The sequence below is a fragment of the Phyllobates terribilis genome, unplaced genomic scaffold (genome assembly GCF_046119375.1).
Source record: "Phyllobates terribilis strain yellow unplaced genomic scaffold, ASM4611937v1 Scaffold_7__3_contigs__length_470593459, whole genome shotgun sequence".
Classification (NCBI taxonomy): domain Eukaryota; kingdom Metazoa; phylum Chordata; class Amphibia; order Anura; family Dendrobatidae; genus Phyllobates; species Phyllobates terribilis.
In genome coordinates this window covers 320,131,457-320,145,348 of record NW_027362767.1, presented here as the reverse complement: position 1 = coordinate 320,145,348, position 13,892 = coordinate 320,131,457, and the positions used below count along the sequence as shown (strand labels likewise).

Sequence of the window (13,892 nt, the reverse complement as noted above, 5' to 3'; positions counted from 1 at the left end):
ACTATCAATTGAATCTCATTATTATTCATTTCTTCACAAAGTAATATTCTTCACTGCTTTGCTGCCCTACACTATGTGTACAATTTGTTCAGTGTTTTATGATTTTCTCTCCATATCTCTATGGCATGGCTAATCTATGAGTGGTGACGTCCACTCACTATCCAGCTTCACCATAAAATGGCTGCTGCATTCCCTGCTTCTGCTTTTTCACAGGCTTTTTAATTGGTTGTGCTATACAATGTGATGTGATAGCTGCAAGACATTGTGGGAGAGCCTGTCTTTCTGCGCTTCAATTCATGTGAGCCTTGTCTGACTGGTACATTCTTCTACAATGTGTAAAATGGTGGTGTTAATTTTAGGCAATTTGGGCTAATCGAATGGCAATTTTTTTTTATATGATAAAGTTCAACAAATTACTAAAAGTTCTACTCAAATTTAATTTGCATTGGATCTTTTTACTCATCTCTACATCACCACACCATTCTTGTCCATGCCATTGTGTCAGGTATTGCTGCTCTCGAAGATCCACTTAAACGTCTGATCGGGACATAGACTGTGATGACACAAACAGAGTTCTAATATAAAAAAAAAAAAACAGAAAACAGAAAAAAAACGAAGCATAATTTTTCCTAGTGAAAGAATAAAGGAACATGAATATTAGAATAAAGTAACACAAATCTAACTATAACCCCCACGCTCCCATTGGCTAAAGTTAAGCATTTACTGTTTATAACATAAATATACAAAGTGTTAAAGCAAACAGAGAAAGTACAAAGGAATGTAGTAAATGTACTGTGCCTTCACCTATTGCAAAAGCTTTGCTATTATGTAAGCGTACGATAAATTAATCTGCTAGGAAAGAATTTAAAGCATTCCCAGCCGCAGCTCACGATGCAGTTCTCAAAGTGACAGATTTTCAGCATTCACCAAGAGAGGTTATAGCTGAAAACCTTTGTATTTCACAAAAACTTAATTTCAATCTCTTTTCTGTAGTTATAATAACAGACCACGATGGGGGGGGAGGATTTTTTAAAAGAAAAGATGAGAAGGGTTAAGCATATTAATGATTGACTAGATTCAACTACAATTGCTCTGAACTTACAAGTGGATATATCAGGCAATGTAATGTCATCTATTCTCATTACAAAACTGTGGACTTCTGGATATAATCAGCAGTTATTGCCGGGGAAGCATAGTCTGGCTGCTGTAGTATTAATTGCTGCTCATTCAAATGACTGCCGAAACAAGTAATATACGGAAGGCTCAGAACCGGAGAGGGGGGTCTCTAGGCTTCGACTCGCAGAGGGGAGGTCTAATCAGGGCATATGGACAGATAAAGGTCTTTTTACATATAAATTACATGACAATTTTCTCATGGATTATCTGCGGATTTTTCTCTTTGCAAAAGAATGAAACCCCTAGAAAGTCTGAGGGAAGTTTGCATTTAAATTTCATGGTGGATTTGCTGCAGAGGAGAAGTATGTCATATGTGAATCCCCCCTAACAGTTCTAAAGAAAAGAAGAAAGTGAGACAAGGGCACATATGTGGTACATTATAGTGCAGAGGAAGTTAGGAGGAGGTGACAGGGGTGCTCAATTGATCAAGTTGTAGTTTATTTTTTAGGGGTCATACGAGTGATGATTCTCTCATGTGAGGGAATCGGACAGATTATGCTAATGACACTCGGCTCAAACTCTGTCAGAGTTTGATCCGAGTGTCATTTTAGAGTAGAGAAGATGGAGTATTTAATTTCTCCATTTTCTCTATTGTCTGAGTCCGGAAGTGTCTGACTGCACTTGGATGACGTCCGAGTGCAATCCAATGTTTCACACGCACCCATAGACTTGTACGGGTGCACGTGATCCGAATTCCGGAGCCACTCAATTTATTTCAGATGAGTACTCAGCCGTGTGAGCAAGCCCTTAAAGAGAGAGTTTGGTGCAAACTTGAAAGGCGTAATAAAGCGACTATTTAATACTACCACAGCGTGGAATGACTACTTTTCCGGCAGCAGAGCGGTCAACAAGAGAAGTCCATCTCGTATTACTCCTCGATACAAATCTTTTAACACCCCCAAGTAAATCAATATAGATATTATGGTGTTGCATTACATGTGAACTTGGCTGCAGTTAATCAGTGAAGGTCGAATGGAATTCATTTTTCTCCTACGGCAATCTCCACTCTTCTCCTTCCCATAATAGAACCAGAGCGTAACTTTAAAATAACCACCCCCCCCCAGGTCCTCTAACACATAAGAAATCCAGCCCCCTACTATGACTCACTGCCATATAAAAGAAAGCTAGAATACTATTTGAAAACTTTCGACAGCACCCAGGACTCCCCTCTTACATTTGCCTCTTTGATACAACCAGCAACCATTCACAGTTTTGTCAGCTGGAATTCATAAATTGGATTGAATTTTGGGATTGCTTTTTACCGTCATACTTTTAGGAAGTTGCGCAGCAGAGGTAAGACTCATCATGAACATGTTTTCAATCTATTGTAAGAAAACAGAATATCCTGATGTTTCTGTGCTCAGTTGAACAAGTCATGTTGCACAACTTGTTATGATCACTTGTAAATTAGTTTTCTGTTGCTTTACTTGGAACTGTAGTTATGCTGCATAAGATCAGCATTACCTTAAAGTTACATTTAGCTCTGCTATATTTGTATATATGTTTAAAAATATAATTAAATCGGATCTTAATTGCAAGTATATTATTACTTTTACTACTATTATTATCAGAATTAGCAAGTTGTTACAATGCAGTTTATTCACGGTGAGGGAAACAGAATGACAATTCTACTGTGATTCTGACTTTCATAGTCTCTAGTAGCCGTCACATTTTTGGCAAGCGTAAATAAATCTGAAATATTGATTTACATCCACAAATCTGCGGGAAGTGAAATATTTTTTTTTATTGATTTAATAACTCTGTTGGAAACCACTGTTTATTGAGGTTAAATAGTAATACGGCAATGAGATTTTTCTTACACCAGAAAGTAAACTCAGTATGAAAAAAATGAGAACAGGAATGATTTACTGCTCCTACAACAGACACATTTCTTACGCTCCAGCAAATTGACAATTCCCGTTGAGACAGAACATTTCAGAAGGTGAAGCTTTTCGTTGTTTATTGATATGGACTATATTGTACATTTTATGATCGCCTTTACTATATTTTATACCAAATCTGCATCTAAAAATTAATACTGCTGTATATATATATAGTACATAATACCGATCAGCCAATAACGTCCAAGCAGCACAATGTAGGGTATCATTATAGTCAATTATTCAAAATAATAGAATATGTTAAAATACAACATAAATAAAAGGTACAGAAATGCTAGGGTATTTCATAAACTTTGACCAATTAGGAATATAAATATGAATAGTCATCTAGGTTTGAATAAAATGATCCATACCAGAGGTGAGCAATTCATTTTCCCAAGGAACCACATGATAGACTGTTGTGGAGGCCGAACCATTAGGCTGAATGTAATTCTGCTTAATATTAATTTTATCACTCAATATTGAGCAGAATTAAGTATGTTGATTACCTACTACTGTTTACATATAAATAAGAAATAAAACAGCAATATAGTTGCGAGGGGCATCTTCTCTACTATGTGTATTGTTTTTTGATTCATAATCCTTTGCATCTATGTTTCAATATCAAGTAGGAGAAATAAAACTCTGCACTCATTACAGCAGTTTAACAAAATCTATTTTCTGAGGGCTGATCCAATCTGATGGACACTTGGGATCAGGAGAAGAAATTTGTCCCTTAGGGCAGATTGGTTATACAATGTTTTTTTCATAGTTCTAAACCCTTTCCTAGGATCATAAAGTCCATCTGACAATTGCCACATGGGCTAGTCCCTACAATGGACCACCCACTCTCCTCTTAAGAGGGCAAGCAGGAGCAGTGTAACTTTGTAGCTGGAGGTGGAGATGAGATTGATAAGGACCAGTCAATTGGCACAGGAGAGGATATGCAGAGCAGCTCACGGAAATCCTACATAGAAAAAATTAGGAGTACACAGCCAAGTAAAGGTAAAATATAACACATTTTATTAAGGCAGAAATAATAAAAATATTAAAAACCAACAAAGAAGTTGTACAAAGAATATAGACCTGACCTAGGGGGCAAATATACTGTATCACAAGTTTATCACAAGGTAAGTAGGTAAGTATAGATCTATCTGGAGAATAACATGAGCTATATTCTTATTGCAGTGGGTAAGTATGGATATATCGTGGAGACAGCGGGTAGACACAACAGGGTATCAGAAAAAATATGTGTCATATAAGCTAAAGATTGGATAGTTCCACTGTATTATAGTGCCCAAATGTCACACCATCACCAATACTAGTAACAAATGCTTGTCATCCTGTCATAGGATTTAAACCAAACAAAACCCTGCCATACACATAAATAGGAAATACCTAACAAAGCAATATATGTGGCGGTAAAAGTACATAGATATTCATCAACTCATTTATAATTACCCAAGGTCAGAACAAGTGGTCCACAGAGAGCCCCTAATGTGCGTTTCGTATTTGTAGCTCCCTCAGAGGGGAAATTATAAATGAGTTGATGAATATCTATGTACTTTTACCGCCACATATATTGCTTTGTTAGGTATTTCCTATTTATGTGTATGGCAGGGTTTTGTTTGGTTTAAATCCTATGACAGGATGACAAGCATTTGTTACTAGTATTGGTGATGGTGTGACATTTGGGCACTATAATACAGTGGAACTATCCAATATTTAGCATATGTGACACATATTTTTTCTGATGCCCTGTTGTGTCTACCCGCTGTCTCCACGATATATCCATACTTACCCACTGCAATAAGAATATAGCTCATGTTATTCTCCAGATATATCTATACTTACCTTGTGATAAACTTGTGATACAGTCAGGGGTGGATTAAGAGTAGCAAGGGCCCCGGGCAGTTTAGAAGGGGCGGGCCCCCCACCCCACACACACACCTGATGTATCACGTGACATGTCACATGATCCCCTGTGATAGATCATGTGATAGTTCACGTGAAATTAATTTGGCACAATATTAATTATAATAATTTTTTTTAGGCTGTGTGCCCACTATGCGTTTTTTAAGCGTTTCCGCAGCGGCAGTTCCGCTGCAGAAACGCTTAAAGAACGCTTGGTAGAAGGTCTGCCATGTTCCCCAATGATAATCCGCATGTGCTGTGCACATGCTGCGGAGATTTCCGCTGCGGATTATCATTGCGGAAAAATCCGCAGCACTACCAATTATTTTGCGGAAGCGCGGCGCTTTCGCCGCCATTGACTTGCATTGGAACGCATGTAATCCACATCACTGCATCTGTACATGCAGAATCCATGCGTTTCAATGTGCGGATGGTACCCGGGTTTGGAGAAGAGGAGACTCTCCTCCGGACCCGGGTACCATAGAACCTGTAAAAAAAAGAATAAATTAAAAAATAAATATTATACTTACCTTCTGATGGCCCCCGGTGTCTTTATCCGATGCATCCTGGCTTGCCGGCAGCTCGCGATGGTCTGAAAAGGACCTGCCGTGACGTCATTTAGTCATGTGACGGGTCACGCAACCGCTGACGTTGGCAGGCCATCAGAAGGTAAGTATATATTTATTTTTTACCATTCTTTTACGTTCACACTATATAAATCCATGCCGGTTGCATGGATTTATATAGTGTGACCAAGTTGTCAAGCACTTTCCAAGTGATGCTAAAATCACTTGGAAAGCGCTTGTCAACCCGCATGCGGAAATGCAAGTGAAGAACGCTTCACTTCCGCTTGTCCCTGGCAGGAAAAATGCATGTACAATCCGCATGTACAATCCGCATGAGTTTTTTCTGCCAGGGAGATGCAGAAACGCTCAAAAAAAATCCGGAGCATTTCTGCATCGTGGGCACATAGCCTTACATTAACTGTATGATTCAATATTGAGCACACGTAGCCATCTATACACAGCAGGAGGCCGCACGTAGCCATCTATACACAGCAGGAGGCCGCACGTAGCCATCTATACACAGCAGGAGGCCGCACGTAGCCATCTATACACCGCGGGAGGCCGCACAAAGCCATCTATGCATGGCAGGAGGCCGCACGTAGCCATCTGTACACGGCAGGAGGCCGCACGTAGCCATCTATACACGGCAGGAGGCCGCACGTAGCCATCTATACACGGCAGGAGGCCGCACGTAGCCATCTATACACGGCAGGAGGCCGCACGTAGCCATCTATACACGGCAGGAGGCCGCACGTAGCCATCTATACACGGCAGGAGGCCGCACGGAGCCATCTATACACGGCAGGAGGCCGCACGGAGCCATCTATACAAAGCGGGAGGCCGCACGGAGCCATCTATACACAGCGGGAGGCCGCACGGAGCCATCTATACACAGCGGGAGGCCGCACAGTGTCATCTATACACAGCGGGAGGCCGCACGGTGCCATCTATACACAGCGAGAGGCCGCACGGTGCCATCTATACACAGCAGGGAGCTGCATGGTGCCATCTATACACAGTGGGAGGCCGCACGGCGCCCCCCCCAGAGACAGCGGGAGGCCGCACGTAGCCATCTATAAACAGCAGGGAGCCGCACGGTGCCATCTATACACAGCGGGAGGCCGCACGTAGCCATCTATACACAGCGGGAGGCCGCACGGAGCCATCTATACACAGCGGGAGGCCGCACGGAGCCATCTATACACAGCGGGAGGCCGCACTGTGCCATCTATACACAGCAGGGTGCCTCACGGTGCCATCTATACACAGCGGGAGGCTGCACGTCCCCCCCTCCAGAGACAGCAGGAGGCCGCACGGCGCCATCTATGCTCAGCAGGAGGCAGCACGCAGTCACGCACACAAACATATACATACACGCATAAACACATTTGAAACACAAAAATACATATAAACAGACATCACACAATATCTGCCTGCACACACACACATACATACATACACATACACACACACACACTCACACATACACACTCTCACACATACACACACACACTCACCATCCCCCTGCTCGGCTCCAGTCCTCCTGGCTCCTGCTCCTCTTCGGTGGTAAGTAGCAGTGCAGGCCGGGCGCGCACTGCTTGACGTCACAGCTAGGAGACACGGCCGCGCTCAGGGCCGTGTCTCCTAGCAGTGACGCGGCCGGGCCAGCACACAGGGAAGTTAACTGCTGCAGTGCTGGCCCGGCCGAAGAAGAAGCAGCGGCCGTGCACCGCTGCTGGGGGAGTGGTCCGGGCCCCCCCCGCCACTGTCTGCCGGTATGTGCCGCGGGGCCACACATATAATGAGGGCAATCCGGCCATAGCCCCCCCGGAGCCCCGGGCCCCCTAGAGACCCGAGGCCCCGGGCGGTAGCCCGGATTGCCCTCATTATAATCCGCCTATGGATACAGTATATATGCCCCCTAGGTCAGGTCTATATTCTTGGTACAACTTCTTTGTTGGTTTTTAATATTTTTATTATTTCTGCCTTAATAAAATGTGTCATATTTTACCTTTACTTGGCTGTGTACTCCTAATTTTTTCTATGTAGGATTTATGCTTGGTACATAGGAGGACCTTTGATTTATTGGTCTTATATTGGTACTAGGGCAGCTCACAGGTTGTCTGCTACTTCACCTTGGACTGCTAATGAAGCATCCGCTCGGTGTCCTGCTTTGCATTCAGTTCATTGGCTAGTAGCTATACAGGTCAGTAACATACAGCATTTTCATTGCTGGATCCACACGGGTGGCGGCAGGTGAGTGTGGCAGAGTTTGATATTTTTGGGAAATCTAAGCCTCATGTCAACATTGTATTTAATCGCTAAATAATGGAGACTATCGCGCAAAACAGCTTGATATGAGAGCATATATTAATATATTTAACTATCACAGCACTGCCTCTTTTTTTCTGATTGTTATATGTGTACTAGCATAACGATCTACTTCACTATAACAAAACCATTTTCAATTAAATTCTTTTCTTGCTGTTTAGTCTCCATTATTTAGCGATTTTATCATTTTATGGGTCATCACACAGGACCCTCTCCACTATCGGCAGCATTCAGCTATTTTCACTCCTAAACCCTTGAGCGCTGGTGTTTGCATATTCTTTTTACCAACATTGTATTTAGCCTGGACAACCCCTTTAACAGCTTTTTGCTTTGGTTCATATGGGGAGTCCCCAGCAGGTGTCTGTCATCCCCTATGTTGTACAATTTTCCCTAAAATAGTGCTGAATGCCACTATAGTGTTCTTATTATGTTAGCAACTCCAGGACTTTTTTGGGGGTGGGGGTCGGGCACCTGATGACACTTATGGCAAAAAGTGTGGCGGAATGATTTGGGCGCTATATGTCACTATTTTATGTTTGCCACAGGAGTATCTACACTCCTCAACATTGAAATTGCAACACCAAGAAGGAAATTCATGGAATTATGGAAATCTCTGGATGGATAGACATATTAATGATATGCAAATGATAAAAAAAAATTGCCAGCAGCAGATCTTGATGACTTGCCCAAGTGCATCTAGCACAGCAGAACATTCCTCAGATCACAATTAAAAGCCTCATTGACAGCAGCAAAAGCATGTATGTGCAAGGATTTCTACGTATGGCAGGGTGTGCCACTCACAGTAGTCTGAGTTGTGACCATAGCCGCGCAAGAACACCTATATGACTGAAAGCCGGCTTCTTCCAGGACTAATAAAGTTAATTTTCTCCCTAGAGCTGCAGTTTTAGTGCTGCAGGGCACCTTTCTTACACTATTAGCCTACAGATTAACCCTATGTCTGCAAGTTAATAGCATTAATGCAGAGCCGGCTGTCAGTCAGTGTCATGGGCGCGGTTACAGACGATGCTCACTATGTACTGAGTGGTGACTGAATCTGCGCCAACCCACACTCATGACTGAACGCCGGAGGCTGCCGGGATGAATAAAGTTAATTTCCTCCAACCAGTGGGGCTCTCAGTGCAGGGCTGAGCAGCTTCAAAATGCTTTTAACCTGCAGATTAATCAAATATCTTCAGGTTAATAGCATTTTTTTTTTACATGACAGGTTCCCTTTAACCCCTTTATGACCTTGCAATTTTGCGTTTTTGCCTCCCCTTATTCCAAGAGCAAGAGCTTTTTTTATTTTTCTGTCCTCATAGCCGTATGAAGGCTTAATTTTTTCAGGACGAGTTGTACTTTTGAATAATTTCATTAATTTTATCATGAGATGGACTGGAAAGTGAGAAAAAAATTCCAAGTGCGTTAAAATTGCAAAATAAGTGCAATTCCACAATTGTTTTTGTTTTTATTTACCATATTCACTATATGGTAAAACTGACTTGGCAATATGATTCTCCAGATCAGGAAAAGTACGCAGATACATAAAAAAAAAAGCTGTAAATGTTTGGTAAGTGGTGACATTTTTTTTTTTTCTATAATGGTTTGATTTCACGACAACGAGCAGGATGAAAGACACGCTTCCGGGCGGCGCATGTTAAATCCCGCCATCAGCGATTGACAGCCACGGGCAGAGCACCGGTTTTTGGGTTTTTACATATTTTCGCTTTTCAAAAAACAAAGATTTTATCCTATAAATTTAAGCATTTATCTTTATAAATAAAAAGATGATAAAGAGGAAATAATAATCAAGCTGGGAAGGAAATAAATCACCTTTAATCCAACTAGTTAGATACTGTGTCCAATTTCATGCGCATTATGATCCTTGTGCTGTGGATTAGTTACAGAGCAGTTCTGTTTATTAGAGTGGGATTTTTTTCAGCAGAATGAGGGTAAAGAATTCCTCTGGGTGAAGCTGTGAATGAATTGTGTTTTATTTGTACAGATTATGAAATGTTAAAGCTTTATTGTTATGCTTTGAGTTGTGATTACATTTTAATTCAAGTTGTAACTAATTTTATGAACAATAGACATAAATAGATTTAAGGTAATCACTATATCCCAGTGGGAACAAAGGAGTATAAATCTCTTTTCTAGAGTGATATATGATTTGAAAGAATTATGTTTAGTAATAGAAAAAGTTCGGCACTATGTTCACATTGATTAAAAACAATAACTTTATGAGTTAATTTGTTAAAATATAGGCCCTGATTCATTAAAGCAATTTTGCCAAAATTCTGGCATAAATTGCTTTGAAAAGTCACATTATTTGGGCCCATCTCCGCCTTTTGGTATTTTCTCCCAGCTACTCTAAAATCTGTGAAACTGGGGTAAGACGAGGTGCATGACTCCACAGCTCGTCTAATTTATGATGAGATGTGGCATTCCCCAAGCCAGAAATCTCACTCCAGTTCCTGACTAGAGTAAAATTTCTGGCGTGGCGCACGCAGGCTCAAGTGTAGACAAACTTCTATGTATGCCGAATATCAGATAGTCAGGGTAGGTGTGTTTGTATGAGGTGTTTTGATAATATTATTTCCATTTTGTCATCATTTGGATATCAACATGGGCGTAATGATCAGGGTTGCAAGGGGTGAGACTGCAACTGGGCCCGTAGGCTTAGGGGGCCGCTGGCGCCAACCCTGTTTTCAGCTGAATTTGCATCCTCGGATGCACAGTCATCTCGGTTGAAATGTATTGTGGTGCACAGATCCACCAGCTCCCTGCATCGCAATAGTTGTAGTGACTTATCAGGCTAGCAGCGGACATCGGAGTGCCAATCATGGGCGGCGCATAATGTCACTGCCATTGCGCTGGATATTATTACTGGATAGTGACCAGGATGGGGGGCATTATTACTGGATAGTGGCCAGGATGGGGGACATTATTACTGGATAGTGGCCAGGATGGGAGACATTATTACTGGATAGTGGCCAGGATGGGGGACATTATTACTGGATAGTGGCCAGGATGGGGGGACATTATTACTGGATAGTGGCCAGGATGGGGGGACATTATTACTGGATAGTGGCCAGGATGGGGGACATTATTACTGGATAGTGGCCAGGATGGGGGACATTATTACTGGATAGTGGCCAGGATGGGAGACATTATTACTGGATAGTGGCCAGGATGGGGAACATTATTACTGGATTGGGGCCAGGATGGGGGACATTATTACTGGATTGTGGCCAGGAAGGAGGATATTATTACTGGATTGGGGCCAAGATGGGGAACATTATTACTGGATAGTGGCCAGGATGGGGGGACATTATTACTGGATAGTGGCCAGGATGGGGGACATTATTACTGGATAGTGGCCAGGATGGGGGACATTATTACTGGATAGTGGCCAGGATGGGGGACATTATTACTGGATAGTGGCCAGGATGGGGGACATTATTACTGGATTGTGGCCAGGATGGGGGACATTATTACTGGATTGTGGCCAGGATGGGGGACATTATTACTGGATTGTGGCCAGGATGGGGAACATTATTACTGGATTGGGGCCAGGATGGGGGACATTATTACTGGATTGTGGCCAGGAAGGAGGATATTATTACTGGATTGGGGCCAAGATGGGGAACATTATTACTGGATAGTGGCCAGGATGGGGAACATTGTTACTGGATAGTGGCCAGGATGGGGGCACGTTATTAAAGAAAGGGGCCAGGATGGTAGACATTACTACTGGTGCCCATAGATCTGACTAACATGCTGGTGGGGGCCCCAGTCCAAATTTTGCACCAGGGCCCATAGGACTCTAGTTACAACACTGTCTAGTGATCCTGTGATTTCCATGATTCCATGACGTTTCTTTCTTTGTGTTACAATTACCATGTTGAGGAGTGTGTTTTTGAACATTTGACAAAATGTGTCTACTCAGATCTAAATTCAAATATCAGATTTGTGTAGAATAATAATAAAAGTGCACGTAGCAACCAGTGACCCTGTTCTTAAACAAATGGTAGACATTAGTTTCCCAAAAACCCAAGACAGTTGGGCAGATGTAAGAAATTACCTAAAACAAAAACTGATTCCCATTGCAACCAATCACACCACAGCTATCATTATTTAGAGAACATAGAAGAAATGAAAGTTCAATGTGGCAATTAATATAATCTTCCTCAATATGTAATGCTGGAAATGGTGTACAGAGATACCGTAATTTCTGACAACAGCATTTCAGTGATAACTATGAAGTTTCTTCTCAGTAAAGGTATCTGGTGTTCTATTTCTACCATATTGGCTATTATCATCATGATTTTGGCACATAGAGCTTTAATTATAACTAGTCACTAAAAAAAAAATGTCCTTTATATTTCAAGAAATGAATACAAATTCATGTACGAGTACGGCAGGGAAGTGCTGATCAAGGACTCTGCATCACTGCATTGATTTTGCAGCAAGGTGGCCCATGCTGAGCTAATAAATACATTCACATCCAGTCTTAAAGGGGTTGTCCACTACTTTTAATAATGTGCCAATCTATTTTTATGAAGAATAGAAGTTTCTTTGTAATTACCTCCCTCTGCTGTTTCTGCCTGTGAGCGGCGCTATCACTGGCCGCTCACAGGCATCACGTGTCCCCCAGCTGCAGCCGGCTCTGATATCCACTGAGGTCACATCATGGTTCCAGATGCAGCCGGGGGGTCTTCTTTTTCTGCGTTCCATGATGAGTGATGGGCTGTGGGTAGAGTTACCCCGCGCGTCATACCCAGCATCCACCGCGAACTCTCCATCTCCCCATTCATTGGGAAAGCGCGCGGTGGATGCTGGGTGTGACGTGCGGGTAACCCCGCCCAGAGCCCAGCATCCACCGCGGGGAGCGCATCACTGATGTCACGCCTCACTTGACGTGACATCAGCGCGGGGTCACGTGCTCCCTGTGAGCGACCCGAGGTAGCACTGCTCACAGGCAGTAACGGCAACATAAGGTAATTACAAAGAAGCTTCTTTTCATTCTTTTCACCATAAAAATAGATTGGCACATTAATAGTACTGGACAACCCCTTTAATGTTTACAGTGTTTCTGGAACTTAGAAATCTGTTGAGGAGACTACACTGAATAAACTAAAACAGACAGCGAAAATATATGTATAAAATGGTAATAAATAAAAGAAATCATAGTAAAGTACTTCCTTTATGAATACCACAAATAAGAGACATAATTGAGATGAATATTTCGAGCTTAGTCTGTGCTTGCTTAGATTTGTACATCCATACATCAAATTATGGATCATTTCCTTAAAGAGAATCTGTCACCAGGTTTTGCTAGGTAATCTTAGAGCAGCATGATGTAGGAGCAGAGACCCTGATTCCAGTGATGTGTCTTACTCAGCTGCTTGCTGTAGTTTTGATAAAATCACAATTTTTTCCTGCTGCAGATCTACCAGTTCTCTGAATGCTGAGCTCTATATAACCACGCCCACACCATGGATTGGCAGCTTTCTGTGTACACTGGACATTGGGAGAAATCAGGGGTAGGGGTAGGGTTATAGCAACCACTGTTACTTGCAGTTTGGTACACACGGCTTGTGCAGACTCTTCTCAAAGAGATTCTGGCTTGTTTCTCTCTTCAACTTCAAGACACATCCAGTCTGCTCAGCCTCCCCAGCAGACTGATTTAGATGAACACCTAGCCTCTTTATATGCAGAGATAGCCTGGTGTACTAATCAAAGCCTGCAGAGCTAGGATTTAACCCTGGCATTGCTACAGTGGGCAAAATTGTCTTGCACTCTTCTGAAGTCTAAAGGAATCACAGGATTGGCTGTTTCCATAAGTTCTATAGACCTTAGTGCAGAAGACCATCATTTGCCTAAGTCGACATCCACAGCTTTTATTAGTTGAATCATTTGCAATCCCGAGAATGGGACTCTGGATCCCAAGAACCAAAACTCCATGTTGAATGAAGCAAAGGTACGCATGCTTGGGTCTCTGCTCTATTCATGAGTCTTGCTATTT

The 13,892-nt window shown here is 42.3% G+C and overlaps 1 protein-coding gene across 1 annotated transcript in view; it reads left to right on the top strand.

Moving 5' to 3' along the window:
- The first annotated feature begins 1,959 nt into the window (after positions 1 to 1,959).
- The window catches only part of CAPN6 (calpain 6), a 142,746-nt gene continuing 130,813 nt past the window's right edge, over positions 1,960 to 13,892 (top strand). The window contains exon 1 of the mRNA XM_073641134.1: positions 1,960 to 2,469. The gene's annotated coding sequence lies outside the window, so the exon portion shown is untranslated. The remainder of the gene's footprint in view (positions 2,470 to 13,892) is intronic.